The 14253-nt window shown below is 41.6% G+C and overlaps 1 long non-coding RNA gene across 1 annotated transcript in view; it reads left to right on the top strand.

The window, feature by feature from the left end:
- The window catches only part of LOC309630145, a 43447-nt gene extending 31039 nt beyond the window's left edge, over nucleotides 1-12408 (top strand). Inside the window, exon 3 of the long non-coding RNA XR_014245447.1 lies at nucleotides 8879-12408. This is a non-coding gene — a long non-coding RNA (uncharacterized lncRNA). The remainder of the gene's footprint in view (nucleotides 1-8878) is intronic.
- The last annotated feature ends 1845 nt before the right edge of the window (nucleotides 12409-14253 follow it).

Here is a 14253-nt window from a genome sequence, read left to right as displayed (position 1 = left end):
CAAGGCCTCTCACTTTTGCACATAAGCCGACCTCACCTTATCTCCGGGACTCTTCCAGAGAGGCAGAAGTTATTTGGTGGTGATGTAAGAGGAGACACAGATTCCTCTTGGAAACCATTTTTATAGGGGTTGGCTGCATGGTAAGGGATGGAAAACAGGGGTTGGAGCAGAGTAGAGTGAGGAGGTGAATAAATCCACCATTAGCCGGATAGTGTTGTCCACGTGGCTGAGGGAGCAGGAAGCCCAGCCTGCAGCAGACGGGGCCCCAGGAGCACAGACGCAGAGAGCGCTGGCTACCTGGCTCCCGCTGCGGTTCCAGGGCAGAGCCCTCAGGAGGCTGTCCTCTGGTCTTGGCTGTGTCCCAGATTAGCTGTCTGTCTGTCCCTGGGCCACCTATCCACTCTGGGTCTCATTTCATTATCTGCAAGAGGAAAATATTTGTGCAAACGTCTCTTAGGTTCCCATAAACTCTATGTTCTCTCATTCTGTATGGCCTTGTGTTTTGGTTTTAAATATTAACGATGCCTTTTACCTGTACGGTGCTTTATGATTTATAAAGCACTTCCACACGCTTGCCTCATTTGATCCTCACAACCATGCTATGAGATAGGTAGGACAGAAATTATTCTCCCTATTTTAGAGATTAAGAAACTGAGGCTCAAGGAGGTTAGACAATGTGTTATTACACAGTCAGAAAGTGGAAAGCCAGGACTCCAGCCCAGGTCTGCTAACTTGAGCTCAGTTCTTCATCTTTTGTGGGGGAGGGTCTAGTGTGCTTTTGAAATAGGATAATTATGGATCATCTATCTAGAAAAATGAACTTGGGATTCTTAGATGCTTAAGCTCAACATGGACCCCAGGTAAAATCCCCTTACTCTCGACCACCCTATGAACTCTTGCAAATGTGTGAACGCCTTGTTTCTCTGACCAGATTGCAAACTCCTTGGAGGTTCAGGCCATGTGTTTTCTCTTCCCTCCTATACCCCTCCAGCAAGTGTCACAGAGCCAAGCACCTAGCAGGGGCTGTTGCATTGCCAGGAGAGGGAAAACAAAGAAAGAATGTGAAATACATAAATGGGACAGATGTATGTTTCCACATTTGACCACTTGTCCCAAAAGAACTATTATCCTTGTACTAGTTCTGCCCTAGACAGTAATCTGATTGCCAGACTATTCCCCAAGTCCTAGAATACAGCACAATTTCCCCTGATGGCAACAGCAATATCCTTCTCCTCGGCATGATTTTCCAGGCACAAGATGGGCTCATAGGTACAAAGAGACATGGCCTCAGTGATCTCATGCCTCAGGAGCCTGATGTACGTAAAGAAGACCCACTGGCTGCCTTAGCTGAGGAGTAGAGGTGAATTACTTTGGGAGGGTCTGCTCTGAGCTAAAGCTGAGAGGGAAAGGAGTGCTCAGGCAGGAGCAGCCAGAGCATCTGAGGAAAGCTGCCAAGGACATCAGGGTGACTGGAAGGAGAGAGTGCCTTCTGCCAGCAGGAGGGATGGGCGGGTCTGGGGAATGAACCAATAGGGCTGAGCCCAAGGCCTGTGTGGGTTCTGTGACCACTTGTGCACACTTGGCACCTAACATCAGTGCAGTCTTGCTTCATGTCCCTAGACCCCTACCCTCATCAATGACTGTGACTTCAGTCCTTTTGTCAGGACCACAAGGGGGGAACACTCAGGGATAATCCAGAGGTGAAGACAATCGACTTGATAAACAGGGATGGCCCCAACTTAAGACCTTTGCCCCATTATTACCCTGACATCTCTTCATTATTCTATATCCCAAGTCCTTACTTTCCCAGATTTGGTGGAGAAGGAGAAGGATTCCAAGACTGTTGCAAGCAGGGCCACTCCCAATAAATAAGACCATCCCATACCCTAAGGGCTCACAGAGTTGAGCTCCACTGGCCAGAAGAATCTTAATTCCAGCTGAAGGAGGTCTCTGTCTCTCCCCTGGTAGCTACCAATGACTCCACTATGAGAAGACTCCTAAGGTGAAAGAATATTAGAGATAACATGCACGCTAGAGATTACATGTTCATCCAACACCCTCATTGACGGATGAGTGAACTTAAGAGTATGGTAATGATATAAGTGTCCAAGGCCACCCAGGAAGTTAGTGAAACAACCTGGACTGGAACCCAGAAGTCTTGACCCAATACCATGCCTTGCTAGCTCTTCTCCTATCTTACCTGACCCTGGCCCTTTTAGACGCCAGAAGTCTCCAGCCAGGGGCAACTCTGAACAACCAAGCAAGGAAGATCTGAATTTGCAAAACCTCTTTGCAGAAGCAGCTGCTCTTTAGGAGACCCTTGATGTTACAGCCAGGACTGGGAACTCTGTCTCTGCCTCCCTGCATCCCCCCAAATTGCTATTCTAAAAGCCTTTCTGGTTACCAAGCCTGCACCCTCTGGCCAAACACAGCACCTGATCTCATCCACTAATCAGACAGTCCAGGTGCCTCCTAGAGGTGGGTGTGACACCTTGTCAGGTGCAAGGTGGAAGTGGAGAGCCTTGCACAGACACTTCATAAATGTTCTGCAAGTGAATAACTAAGGTTCCAACGCTTCTGCACTCCCTTTAGCCCACCACTTCTGAAAGCATCCAGCAAACTTGTATTCAATCTGCGGATCAATCAAGTCAAACAAACAGATCTTTATTCAACTATAATTGGGAAGGCAATCTACCAGGTGCTGAGCTCTATACAAAAACTGGTCTGAGTCCTTGCCTTCAAAGGACTCACAGGCCAACTCGGGGAGACCAGGTGAAATTATATTTGGATTATATTATAAAGCAGCAATACAAGTGCCATGAAGCAACAAATGACCATTTGCAACACTATTGGAATAGATAATTTGCGTATTGGTGCACAAAAGAACACCATGAACTGCACAGGCCAGGGAAGTCTGAGGAAAAGGAAAAATCTGATCAGGACTTTAAAGGATGGGAAGTGGAGAGAAGGGACGAGCATTTCAGAAATTGGCAACTGTAAGAAAAGGTACAAAAATAGAAAAATACAAGTGTATTGAGGGTAGTGAGTAATAATAATCGCAATAGTAGATGATGCTTATCATGTATCAGACATTGTTCTCAGCAACTAACATTTATTAATTCTCTTGATTCTCATGCAATTTAAACTATTTCTATTATTAAGCCACTTTTACAGTTGAGGAAACTGAAGTGTAGAGAGGTTTAAGTAACTCACCTGAGGATACAAACTATAAGTGACTGAGCTGGGATTTGAGCCCAAAGGCTATACATCCAGCCACCGCTTTGTACAGCTTCTCTCATTGTGGCTAAAGGAATTGATTTGTTGAAAAGGTGTGTTGGGGGAAAATCACAGAGGATCTTGATTTTTGTGGGCAGCAGGGAACCATTAAAGCTTTCTGAATAGGGACGTGGATCTGGATTTAGGTTTTTATTTTTTATTTTTTTAAAATTTTTATTGGAATATAGTTACTTTACAATATTGTGTTAGTTTCTACTGTACAGCAAAGTGAATCCGTAATACATATACATGCTGGATTTAGGTTTTTAAATTGAGATACACACAGGAAGAAAATCCTAAGGACACATTCATATAGGAAAAAGCACAGAGAAATATATTAGCACATACATGCAGATGTTCTTCCTTTTCATAGAGTGCCTTGTCCAGAGTTACTTCTGGTGGCATCTCAGATCTTAAACTACCAGATAATCAAATCCTTGGTCACTGGCACCGAGGGAACAACCAAAAGGTAAGCGGCCTTCAAATCTACCCAGGCACGTGCTCAAAAGCTAGGGACAGAGATAGGCTTGGAGGGTGGTGTATATACGGAAATAGGAGGCATCAGGAGAGAGTGGGAAAGAGTGGAGGGATGGAAGGTATCAGAGAACAAGTGAGAGGTCAGCACAATGAGTTGGGACCTCAGGTACGTAATTCAGCAATACCTTAACCATGATTGGATTGAAGCTTCTGGAAGAAAAAAATATATTGCCAGCTGTCTCCTTGAATATTTTATAATAGCAGATAATTTTTTAGTCTCTTCCCTCAATTTACAGGCTGAATTGGAAAATTCTTTTCATGCACAGAATGCTTTTATTTTTCTCTCTCTCTCTTTCTTTTTAAGACTCAATTTTGCTAATACATTCCATCAAGGACTATACAGCTGAACTTGTTCTCATGACCATCCACTATAATGAACGTGGGACAGATGAAGTAATAAGACCTCTGAAAGGGAGGTAACTGAAATGAGAACATCTTTTTTTTTTTTTTTTTTTTTCAGGAACTGTATGCACAAAGGAGCCTGCTTAATCCAATGAAGTAAAAACATTAGGTAATTTGAGTCCTGAGCAGAGATTAGATAATGGTCTTGGATGGGACCTTGGGAACAGTCATGGGAGATGAGGCATCATCCTGTTGAGATGGTCTTTGGGGAATATCTGGTTTGTGTGAGTGTTGTTTTGCTCCTGAGTCACAAAGCATGGGTTGTAGGGCTGGCCTTGGTCTGGGCTCCAGGCAAAGTTATGTACTTACCCTTGTAAACTGTGGTATTCAGTATAAGCATTGCTGCGATTTATGTCCACGCCTTTATGACCCCACTTTTGGAAATGGACTCCAAATCTGAGTTCCAGGCAGCTGTTTTATGTCCACCCACAGCAAAGCAACAGATAGATGATGTAGGGGCGGCGTGAGGAATGGTTTGTGAATGCCCAAATCTTGTCCTCTTGAACATATATTTTTGTTTGAAGAATGGGTTGATTCATATGTGTTTAAGTGAGGACAAAAAAATACTCTAATGTAAGAAAATCAAAAGTTGTGTAGACATACCCTCTTCAATCACATGGCATTGAGAAACTGTGGCTGTTGGTCTCTCCTGCCTTCGCTTTCTTCTCAGCTGCTACTATCTGAGAAGACTTAAGCCCATGCCTGACATTGAGTCATTTTTTGCTGAGGCTATGCATAAGGAGTTTGGAAATTTCACATTCCCAGACCCACATTCTAGGAACCAAGTCACTACTTTTGGGCTCCTACGTTGACCTAAATTCTTCCCTTTCAGCCAGATCTGCAATATCTGGCACCAAGAACAAACCTGGGTACCCCTGTGGCCCCAGGACCACAGTTCTCTCTATGCTGGCCTTTCTCTGTATGTTGGCCCAAGTCCCAGAGGTGAACTGTTATCCTGGTTTCCCCTCATAAGTTCTGACTTATTGTTCTGCCTGGATTTCTGCTTCTTCCTCTAGCACTAGGTACTCTACCCAACTTTCATCCACCCTTGTCCCTTCTTTCCACCATGGGGTGATCTGTGATGCCAGCTCATGGAATGACTGTGCCATAAGAAAGCACATTTGCCTTATTGGACCCTCATATTGATTCCTGTTCACTTAAGTCAGTGTCTCTCAATAGGAGTGTTACCACCCCCTAGGAGATATATTGGAAACTCCAGGGGACATTTTTGATTGTCACAATTATTAGGAGGGGCACTAGTGACATTTATGGAGAGGAACCAAGGATGCTGGCTATTTGATCATGTGCAGCACAGGCACTACACCAACAAGTGTCGTGTGTCCTGTGCAGCCTTCAAAAGTCACACTGGACATTTGTGTGGAAAAACCTGTTTATAATTATCTGGCTGTGAAACTCAATCCCATCTTACTTGGAAATACAAGTTACTTCTGCATATTTTAATATACACTGACTTTTCTGCAAACACCTCCTAGGCATTTTTAAAGGAAGAGAGGATTACACTGTATTTGTTCAGAACTTTACCAACAGTAGTCACAATTTCAGAAAAGCACTTCGCTGCCAGCAATTTGCTCTTGTTATTTGAGTTGTCCGCACACGTGTCTCTGTCTCCATTTGTCTCTGTCACGTTCACTCGGATCTCAAAGCAACTGCTTCATTCTACCTGCTAGTTAGTCATCCCTAAATATTAATACACTCCAGTACATATTATTTAATTATAAATTATTCCTCTTCTACCAGTAATTTTTCTTTATCTTTATAGTTAGGACATTGTATTGACTTTTAGAAATGTGTATAGGAGGTTTACAACTTGTGAATTTCTTTTCGGAATAATAAATGGGACCTAACAAAACATTCACTTAAAAATAGGTCATTGGATCTGATGGGGTTGAGAATCCTTGACCTAAGTGGATACTGTGATACTGTCCATGGAAGGCAGAAAAGGACTGAAGAGGAGGTCGGTGCATTCCTGGAAGAAGGCTGTAGCTGCCTACCAGGAGGTCTCATGGGTAGCAACCCCTTGAGGAACTAACCACCTTCCAAATTCCAGTGTTTACTCTCATCAGGTTTTCAGAAGTTTTCAGAATCCAGGGTCACCTGAATCACTCAAATCCATGAGCTTACTCATAGCCATAGTACATGTTTACAGTGGGAGGCATTTCTTCCCAGGGACTGAAAAGCTTATGTCCACTGCCCAGGGCAGCCAGTCCCAGGATCAGAATGAACACAGGATACTGAAGAGAGATCAGAAGAGGCACTCCTGTCCCATAGCAACCACAAAAGGCAGGGTCTCTCCTTGGCATAGGGCTTGGGTGTGCACTGCCGAGTTAAGATGCCTTGGGTTTTTATTTCCTGTAGTCCAAGGTGACCATTTCCCCTCTGCCCACACCCTCACCCACCTTCATATAGTCTTCCCCCAGGCATTGTACAATTCAGTTGATTAAATACCTTCTACGAAATGACATTCACATTCTGGACCTGCCTTCCTCTGATTACATCTGGATTGCCTCCCTTGATTGGAGTTTCCTGAGAGCCACACATTTCAGACAGTCTCTTGCTTTACTCCCACAGGTGACTAACCACATCCATTGTGAACTTTACTAGTTCAACTCAGAAGGTGACCTTATGTCCCTGATCTCCAAATTCATGGAGAGGGAGACCTCCCACTGTTGCTTCCATATTCTGCCAAAACTGATGTCAGAAATGAGGACTGAGACTGTCTCAGCCTCCTTTCCTGCTCTGCACCAGTCCTATAGCTGGGACAGTTCTCCTGATTCTTAGCTCCATTTGATAGAGAATATTCCTGCCTCACTCCAGCTCCCCACTGACTCCCCTCCACCCCCCCCGGGTGACAAAGTTTCAGCACAGATCAAGCTGGAGACCACCTGAATTATGGCAATAACTGATTATGGTTCAGAAGAGATAACATGGGCATCAGGATATTTGGTTTTGGGGGGTTTTGTTTGTTATTTATTGTTTTTGAAGGTACAGTGACTCCACTCATATAGACTGGTCAGAGATGGAATGATGAGCCGATTAACTGAACAGTCTAGGTAATTAAGAGATAGTATATATAACAGAGATGAATAATGATTTTTGAAGAATTATTAATGAAATACAGTTAATTCAAAATGTATATTAACTCTAATTGAGTTGTTTTTTCATGGTTCAGAAGGGAAAAGTTCAGGAAAGTATGCTTGCGCCCCACCCACCTCTCATGATTATATTACAGACTGAAATAATTGTTTCCTCACACTTTTCATCTCAATCACCCCAAATCCTCTCAGTCTTATCACTGTTCTCCGTGCTCTTTGACTTCCCAGAATTGAAACATTCAGTATTATTTCTGCATCAGTAAGAATCAGTCACTGTAACCTCCTTGTAGCTTCAGCTCATTTTTGCATTATTTTCATTAACTTTTTTGATTGAGTGTGAAGAAGCTTCCCTCACCAAATCAAGAATTTATGTTAGTTTATATCTGTAAGGCTTTAATTTAATGCCGGCCATTCTTCTTCATTAAAAGAAGATACAGTAAATATAGCACAAGTCCATCGCTTTCTCCAAGAACTTTTAAATATTGAATGAACACTAAACTGAAATTTAAGTGTAAGAAATATTTTAAATTGTACATCATTTATTCATTCATTTAATTATGCATTACATGAAACATTTGTTAAACATCCATCTTGTGGCAGACACTGTATTAGGCGCTGGAGATACTGAGATAGTAAGTCATGGTCCCAGTTCTCAAGGAGCTCATAGTTTAAAAGAAGAGAGACAGGTAAATAAAAATACAAGTTCAACTCAGTGAAATGGGTACTACATGGAGGTTTGCTGATGCTCAGTTGTGGCACAAAGGAACTAAATGATCAACTCTACTTAAAACAGAGGGCTACAGGGACTTCCCTGGTGGTCCAGTGGTTAAGACTCTGCACTTCCACTGCAGGGGCGCAGGCCTGATCCCTGGTCGGGGATGGGGGTGGGGGGAGCTAAGACCTCACATGCCCCGCGGCGAGGCCAAACTAAGATTAAAAAAAAAAAAAAGGCTACAAAAGGTTCACAGAGGAAGATGCTTATAACAAGTTTTGAAGAAGAGGTAGAAATTTTTCCACTAGATACAGCAAAGAAGGACATTTCAGAAAGATGGAAGAGTGTGTGCTAATGTAAAGAGGCAAGTAACAGTAATTGTAACTTGTTCCCAATAACTGGGAATTAGAAGCAGTTTGATGGGACTAATGCCTAAGACAAGACCTTATAGGAGATAGGGCTGGAAGGGCTAGATCCTAAATGGTATTGAATACCTTGATAAAAGGTTTGGATTTCATTCAGTTGGCAGTCAGCTGTAATTGGGTGCTAAACGGAGAAGTGACATGATCAGATCTGTGGTAAGAAGACCATGATAGATTCCGTGTGGATGGATATATGGTAAGATCAGAGATAAGGAGTGTGGCTGAAATAGTTGGCTGACTACTGAATATTCATGATGCAGGGAAGCATTTGCTCCACGAGTGTCAACATTTCCTAGATCTTTCCAGGTGGAACCATGTGGCTAGCTCTGGCTAAAGGAATGTGAGTAAAAGTGTATAGGGCATTCTGAGCCAAGGTGGTTAAGTGAATCTACCTCATACTGTCTTCCCTTCCACAGCAGCCCTGGAGGTCTCATGGTGAAGACGGTCGTGTCACAAGATGGGAGGAACCTGGATCCCTGAGTCAGAGAAGAGGTGCCCAGGAGAGCCACCCAACCAAGAACACCTACACTGAACTTTGCATGAGTAAAAAAATAATTTGTGTGTGTGTTAAGCGTCAGAGATCCAAATATTGTTAACACTGTTAGATTACCTTAATCTAACTAATCTGACTAGTGCAGAAGGAGTATTAGGAGATGTTTGCAATATTTGAGATAAGATAAAGACTTTCCATATTATATGCTGAAGTATAGGAGCCGTTGGAGAAGACAAGTGGAAGATGGAAGAAAGAGGGATAATAATTTATGGATAATATTGAGAAGGCAGGAGGAGATAGGATCCAGAGCATAAGAAGCATTAGCTCCTTCAACAGGAGGCGGGAAAGAGGGATGCCTATTTAAAACAGAAGGGAAGACACATCTATAGGTGAGCAGTAAGAAGCCACCTAGTTTTCTCTAAGACATAGGAGGTAAAGACATCTGCTGCGAGAGTGAAAGGATAGCAATAAAGGTCCAAGACAACTATTAATAGTAATTTCTGTGAAGAACAGGAGAGAGCTGGGCAGAGATATTTAACAAGTGAAAGGCCACCAGCCCACATGGTTGGATGAATTTTCTCCAGCCCAGCTCATCATTCTGGGTGTAGGGGGCAGATAGGTGGATTTTAGGATTGATTCAAGGTTAAAGGATTGCAGAGTAGATGCATTGCAAGAACAAAGGAATGGTGGAATTGGCTCAGTAAGTTAGGATAGGCCCAGCTGCTGTAACCAGGGACCCAACAGTAATTCAGTGGCTCAAACAAGATAGAATTTTCCAATTCCAGGTACAATGGAGTATTGCACATATTCCACAATGGATGCAGCTAAAACAAAACAAAACAAAACAAAACAAAAAACCTGGACATAATATATAGAGCAGATTTTTGAGGACTCTGAAAATTAAATAGTAGTTGGTGATTGGGGAAGAGGACTAGAATTTGAAGTACTATCAAACTGGTAGTGAGTTTGTCATTGTTTTGCTCCAATAAGCAGCATAAAACCTAAATGTGGGTATCTGCACAGAGGGAGCTCCAGGAGAAACCCTCTAGCTCTGGCTCAAAGAACAGAGAAGAGTCTCCTAATGCTCTGAGAGAGTGGGGGAAGCCCGCCTTTTTTCTTTTCTCCATTCTCTTACACGCCAGCCCCTAAGAAATCCCGTGGTGGCAGTGGCAGTGGCAGCATCTGTAGTGACGGTTGGACCTGCAGGATTCTAAAATGCTGAGGGAGGGGAACCTTCGTCTCTGATCAGAGGAGCTGTGATCACCTGTGTGGGACAGACCCCTGTTGCTTTTTGTTTTCTCTCTGTCCTCCTGCTGGTTGATCCTGGACATCAGTGTAATTGCAAAAATTGTGCAACAGAGTCAATAAAAAGCTCCAACTTTCTGGTTGGAGAATTCCAGGTAACCAGAAAGTACTGAAGAGATTGCCACAGAGAGGAGATTGGGAAAGGAACCCCATAAAGTTGCTTATGAATTCTTGGGCTCACTTCCAAGTGCATATGCCCATGCCCATGCTGACTCCAAACAGCATACAAGTTTAAGAACTGAACTTAAACTTGTTCAGTTAAACTTGTTCTAATAAGAACTTGGAATTCTTATTAGATACTATGGAGGACAGAAGGAAGTGGAACAACATTCCTAAAGTGAAGAAAGAAAAAACACTGTCAAGCCAGAATTCTATATCCAGCAAAAATACTTTCAGGAAGGAAGGTGAAATAAAGACATTCTCAATGAAGGAAAACTAAGAGCCAGCAGACCTGCCCAAAAATAATTGCTAGAGGAAGTCCTTCAGACTGAAGCAAAATGATACCAGAGGAAGGAAACTTGGGATATCAGAAATGAAGAGAGAGCAACAAAAATAACAAATACATAGGTAAATATGAGAGTATTCTTCTCCTCTTGAATTATTTAAAATACTTTTCTAAAGCAAAAATTAGAAAATATCTAGAACTGAACAAAAATGGAAAATACAACACATCAAAATTTGTGGATGCAATTAAAGCATTGCTTAGAGAGAGATTTATAGCATTAAATGCTTATATTGGCAAAGAAGAAAGTTCTCAAATCAACAATCTAAACTTCCACCTTGAGAAACTTTTAAAAAGATGAGCTAAATCAACCCCAAACAGCAGAAGAATGGAAAAAATAAAGATATGGGCAAAAAATCAATGAAATTGAAAACAGAAAACCAATAGATAAATATCAATGAAACAAAAAACTCAATAAAACTTGATAAATCCAGCAGTAGGCAGGGATTGCCAATATCAGGAATGAAAGAGGAATATGACTACAGACCCTATAGACATTAAAAGAATATTGAGGGGATACTATGAAGAACAACTCTACACACAAAAATTCAACAACTTCAATTAAATTGACTAATTTCTTGAAAATTACAAACTATGAGATGTACTAAAGATTAAATAGATATTAAAGAGATTGAATTCATGATTTAAAATCTTTCAAAAAAGGAAGCTCTAAACCCAGATGGTTCCACTGGTGAATTTGCCAAATGTTTAAAGAATAAATAACATTATTTCTACAGTTTCTTCCAGAAAATATAAGATGAGGGAACAGTTCCCAACTTACTTTATGAGGGCAGCTTTACCCCAATACCAAAACCAGACAAAGATAGTACTAGGAAAGAAAACTGGAGACTAATATACCTTATAAACAGAAACACAAAGATTCCAGCAAGATATTAGCAATTGAATCCAGTAATATATAAAAAGAATAATACACCACAATCAAGGAAGTTTATCCTGGCAATGCAATGTTAGTTCAATATTTCAAAATTATTCAGTATAATCCACCATACTAATATCAAGACACAGCATTAAGAAAATGAATAGGTGAACCACAGATAGAAAGAAAATATTTGCAAAACGAAATATGTATCTGATAAAGGACTTGTATTCAGAATATATAAATAACTCTCAAGATTCGACAAAAACAAATTGGACAAAAGATTTGAGCAAACATTTTACCAAAGAAGCTATATAGTTGGCCCACAAGCCCATGAAAAGATGCCCCAAATTGTAGTCATTAGAAAAATGCAGATTAAAACTACAGTTTACCCAGTAAGACAGCTGAAATTAAAAAGACTGACAATATGAAGCCTTGGTGAATATGGAGAAACTGGAATCCTCATACATTATAAGCAGGCATGCAAAGTGGTACAGCCACTTGGAAAATCAGTTCGGCAGTTTTTTTTAAAGTTAAACATATACGTACCATGTAGTCCAGCGATTTCATTCCTAGATATTTACCTAAGAAAAATAAAAATATGTCCTCACAAGACTTGTATTTGAATATAGCATAAGCATTCATAATAACCACAAATGGTAATAATACAAATATTCATCATCTAGTGAACGGGTAATCAAAATATAGCATATCTATGCAATAGAATATTACTCAGCAATTAAGAGGAATGAACTACTGATACACATAACAGCATGGATGAATCTCAAAAGCATCATGCTAAATGAAAGAACCTAGTCACAAAAGTCATAACGTACTATATGATTCCATTTGTATGAAATTCTAGAAAAGGCAAAACTATAATGACCTGAAGCACATCAGTGGTTCCCTGGGGGAAAGGATGTACTGCAAAAGGGCAGAAGGGAGCTTTTGCTGAGTGAAAGAAGTGTGCTGAAACTGGATTGTGGGGGGCTGGCTGCATGACTCTGTACATGTATGCATGCAATTTACCAAAATTCATCAAACTATACATCTAAAATGTAGGTAAATTTTATTACATGTAAATTATGCCACAATACAGATGTAAAAATAAAAATGAAGGTTAAGTAAAGATGTTTCCAGACAAACAAAACATGAGAGAATTCAATGCCAGCAGCTGTAAACCAAAAGAAACACCACGAAGTTCTTCAGGCTAAAGGAAAATGATATCAGATGTTAGCATTGAAGAGCACTGGAAAGGGTAAATGTGTGGTTAAATGTACAAGAATGTTGACTGTTTACATCAAAACAATAATAACCCCATATGTAGAACTAAAATACAATACAATGGTAATAATAGCTCAAACTGTGGGAGGGTGATAAATGCAGTTTAACTGTTGCAAAGTTTCTTGCCTTATTTAGGAAGTGGTAAAATCAAAAGTACTTACTTAAGGTAGACGGTAATACATCAAGAAGGCATATTGTAATCTCTAGGGTAACTGCTAAAAGAACTATTGTAGGAATGTGTAACTAAAACGTGAAGAAGAAAAATGGAATAATAAAAAATGTTTTCATAATCCAAAAGAAGGCAGGACAGTTGGACCCCCAGGAACCTGTTGAGAATCCCGGGCCTGATTCTCTGCCCACCTAGGCCCCTGCCAGCTGCGCGGGTCCTGGGGGAGTGGGAGGGAGGGAAAGGGGAGCAAAAGTAAAGGCCGGACCTCCGGGACAGCACCCCTGAGTGGTGGCTGGGGAAGGGAAGAAGTTCCTACACCCAGTGGGACGCACCCACGGTTAGGGGTCCAGCGGGGATGGGGTAGACCCTGGAGGAGACGGTGGTGGGGGAACAGAAGGGAACGAGGTGAGTGCTTTCCCTGTCCACTTAGGCGCCGGGAAGCCTGTTGGGCTCCCAGGCCTAATCCTCTGCCCTCGGAGCCTCCCTCCTGCCGTGCAGAGCCCAAGCCCCGCCCCTACACCCCCACGCAGGGCCACACCTCTACACTCGGAGACCCCCTCCCACGAGCTGGGCCTAAACCCCATCCACACAGCCTCACTCAGGGCCCTACATCCAAACGCTGGAATCCCACACTCCAGAGGGCCTTCTTTCCATATGCTGCCTCTCCCCTTCCATGCATGTCCTAAGCAGAGGCCCCGTGCCACACTCAAACTTCACCCGCCACCTGCCTAGGTCCTACCCCACCCTAAACCCTGCCTCTGCCTAAGTTCCACCCTCCACCTAAACTCTGCCTCCACACCCAAGGCTTTTTTTTTTTTTTTTCCTTTTTTAGATTGGGGTTCTGTTTTACCTTGTTGATTCTTTTATATTTTTATTTTTCCTAATAAATCTTTTACTTTTCTGATTTTATTTTATTCTTTATACTTTGTTAGTGATCTCTCCTTTTGGCTTGTTGGCACCCCCCCCACTTTTTTTTTTTTCTTTTTTCTGCTGTGGTTTTATTTTACCTAGTTGCAGTTGTTTCAATTATAGTTTTATTTTTCCTAATATATTCTTTATCTTTCTAATTTTATTTTATTTTTTATTCTTTGATATTGTACTGCTCCTTTTTTTCTTTCTTTCTTCCTTTTTTTTTAACCATGCCATGAAGCTTGCAGGATC

Source organism: Balaenoptera borealis, assembly GCF_965194805.1.
Source record: "Balaenoptera borealis genome assembly, chromosome: 5".
NCBI classification, from domain to species: domain Eukaryota; kingdom Metazoa; phylum Chordata; class Mammalia; order Artiodactyla; family Balaenopteridae; genus Balaenoptera; species Balaenoptera borealis.
The sequence above is the reverse complement of the archived record's forward strand: the minus strand, read 5'-3'. Positions and strand labels throughout refer to the sequence as shown.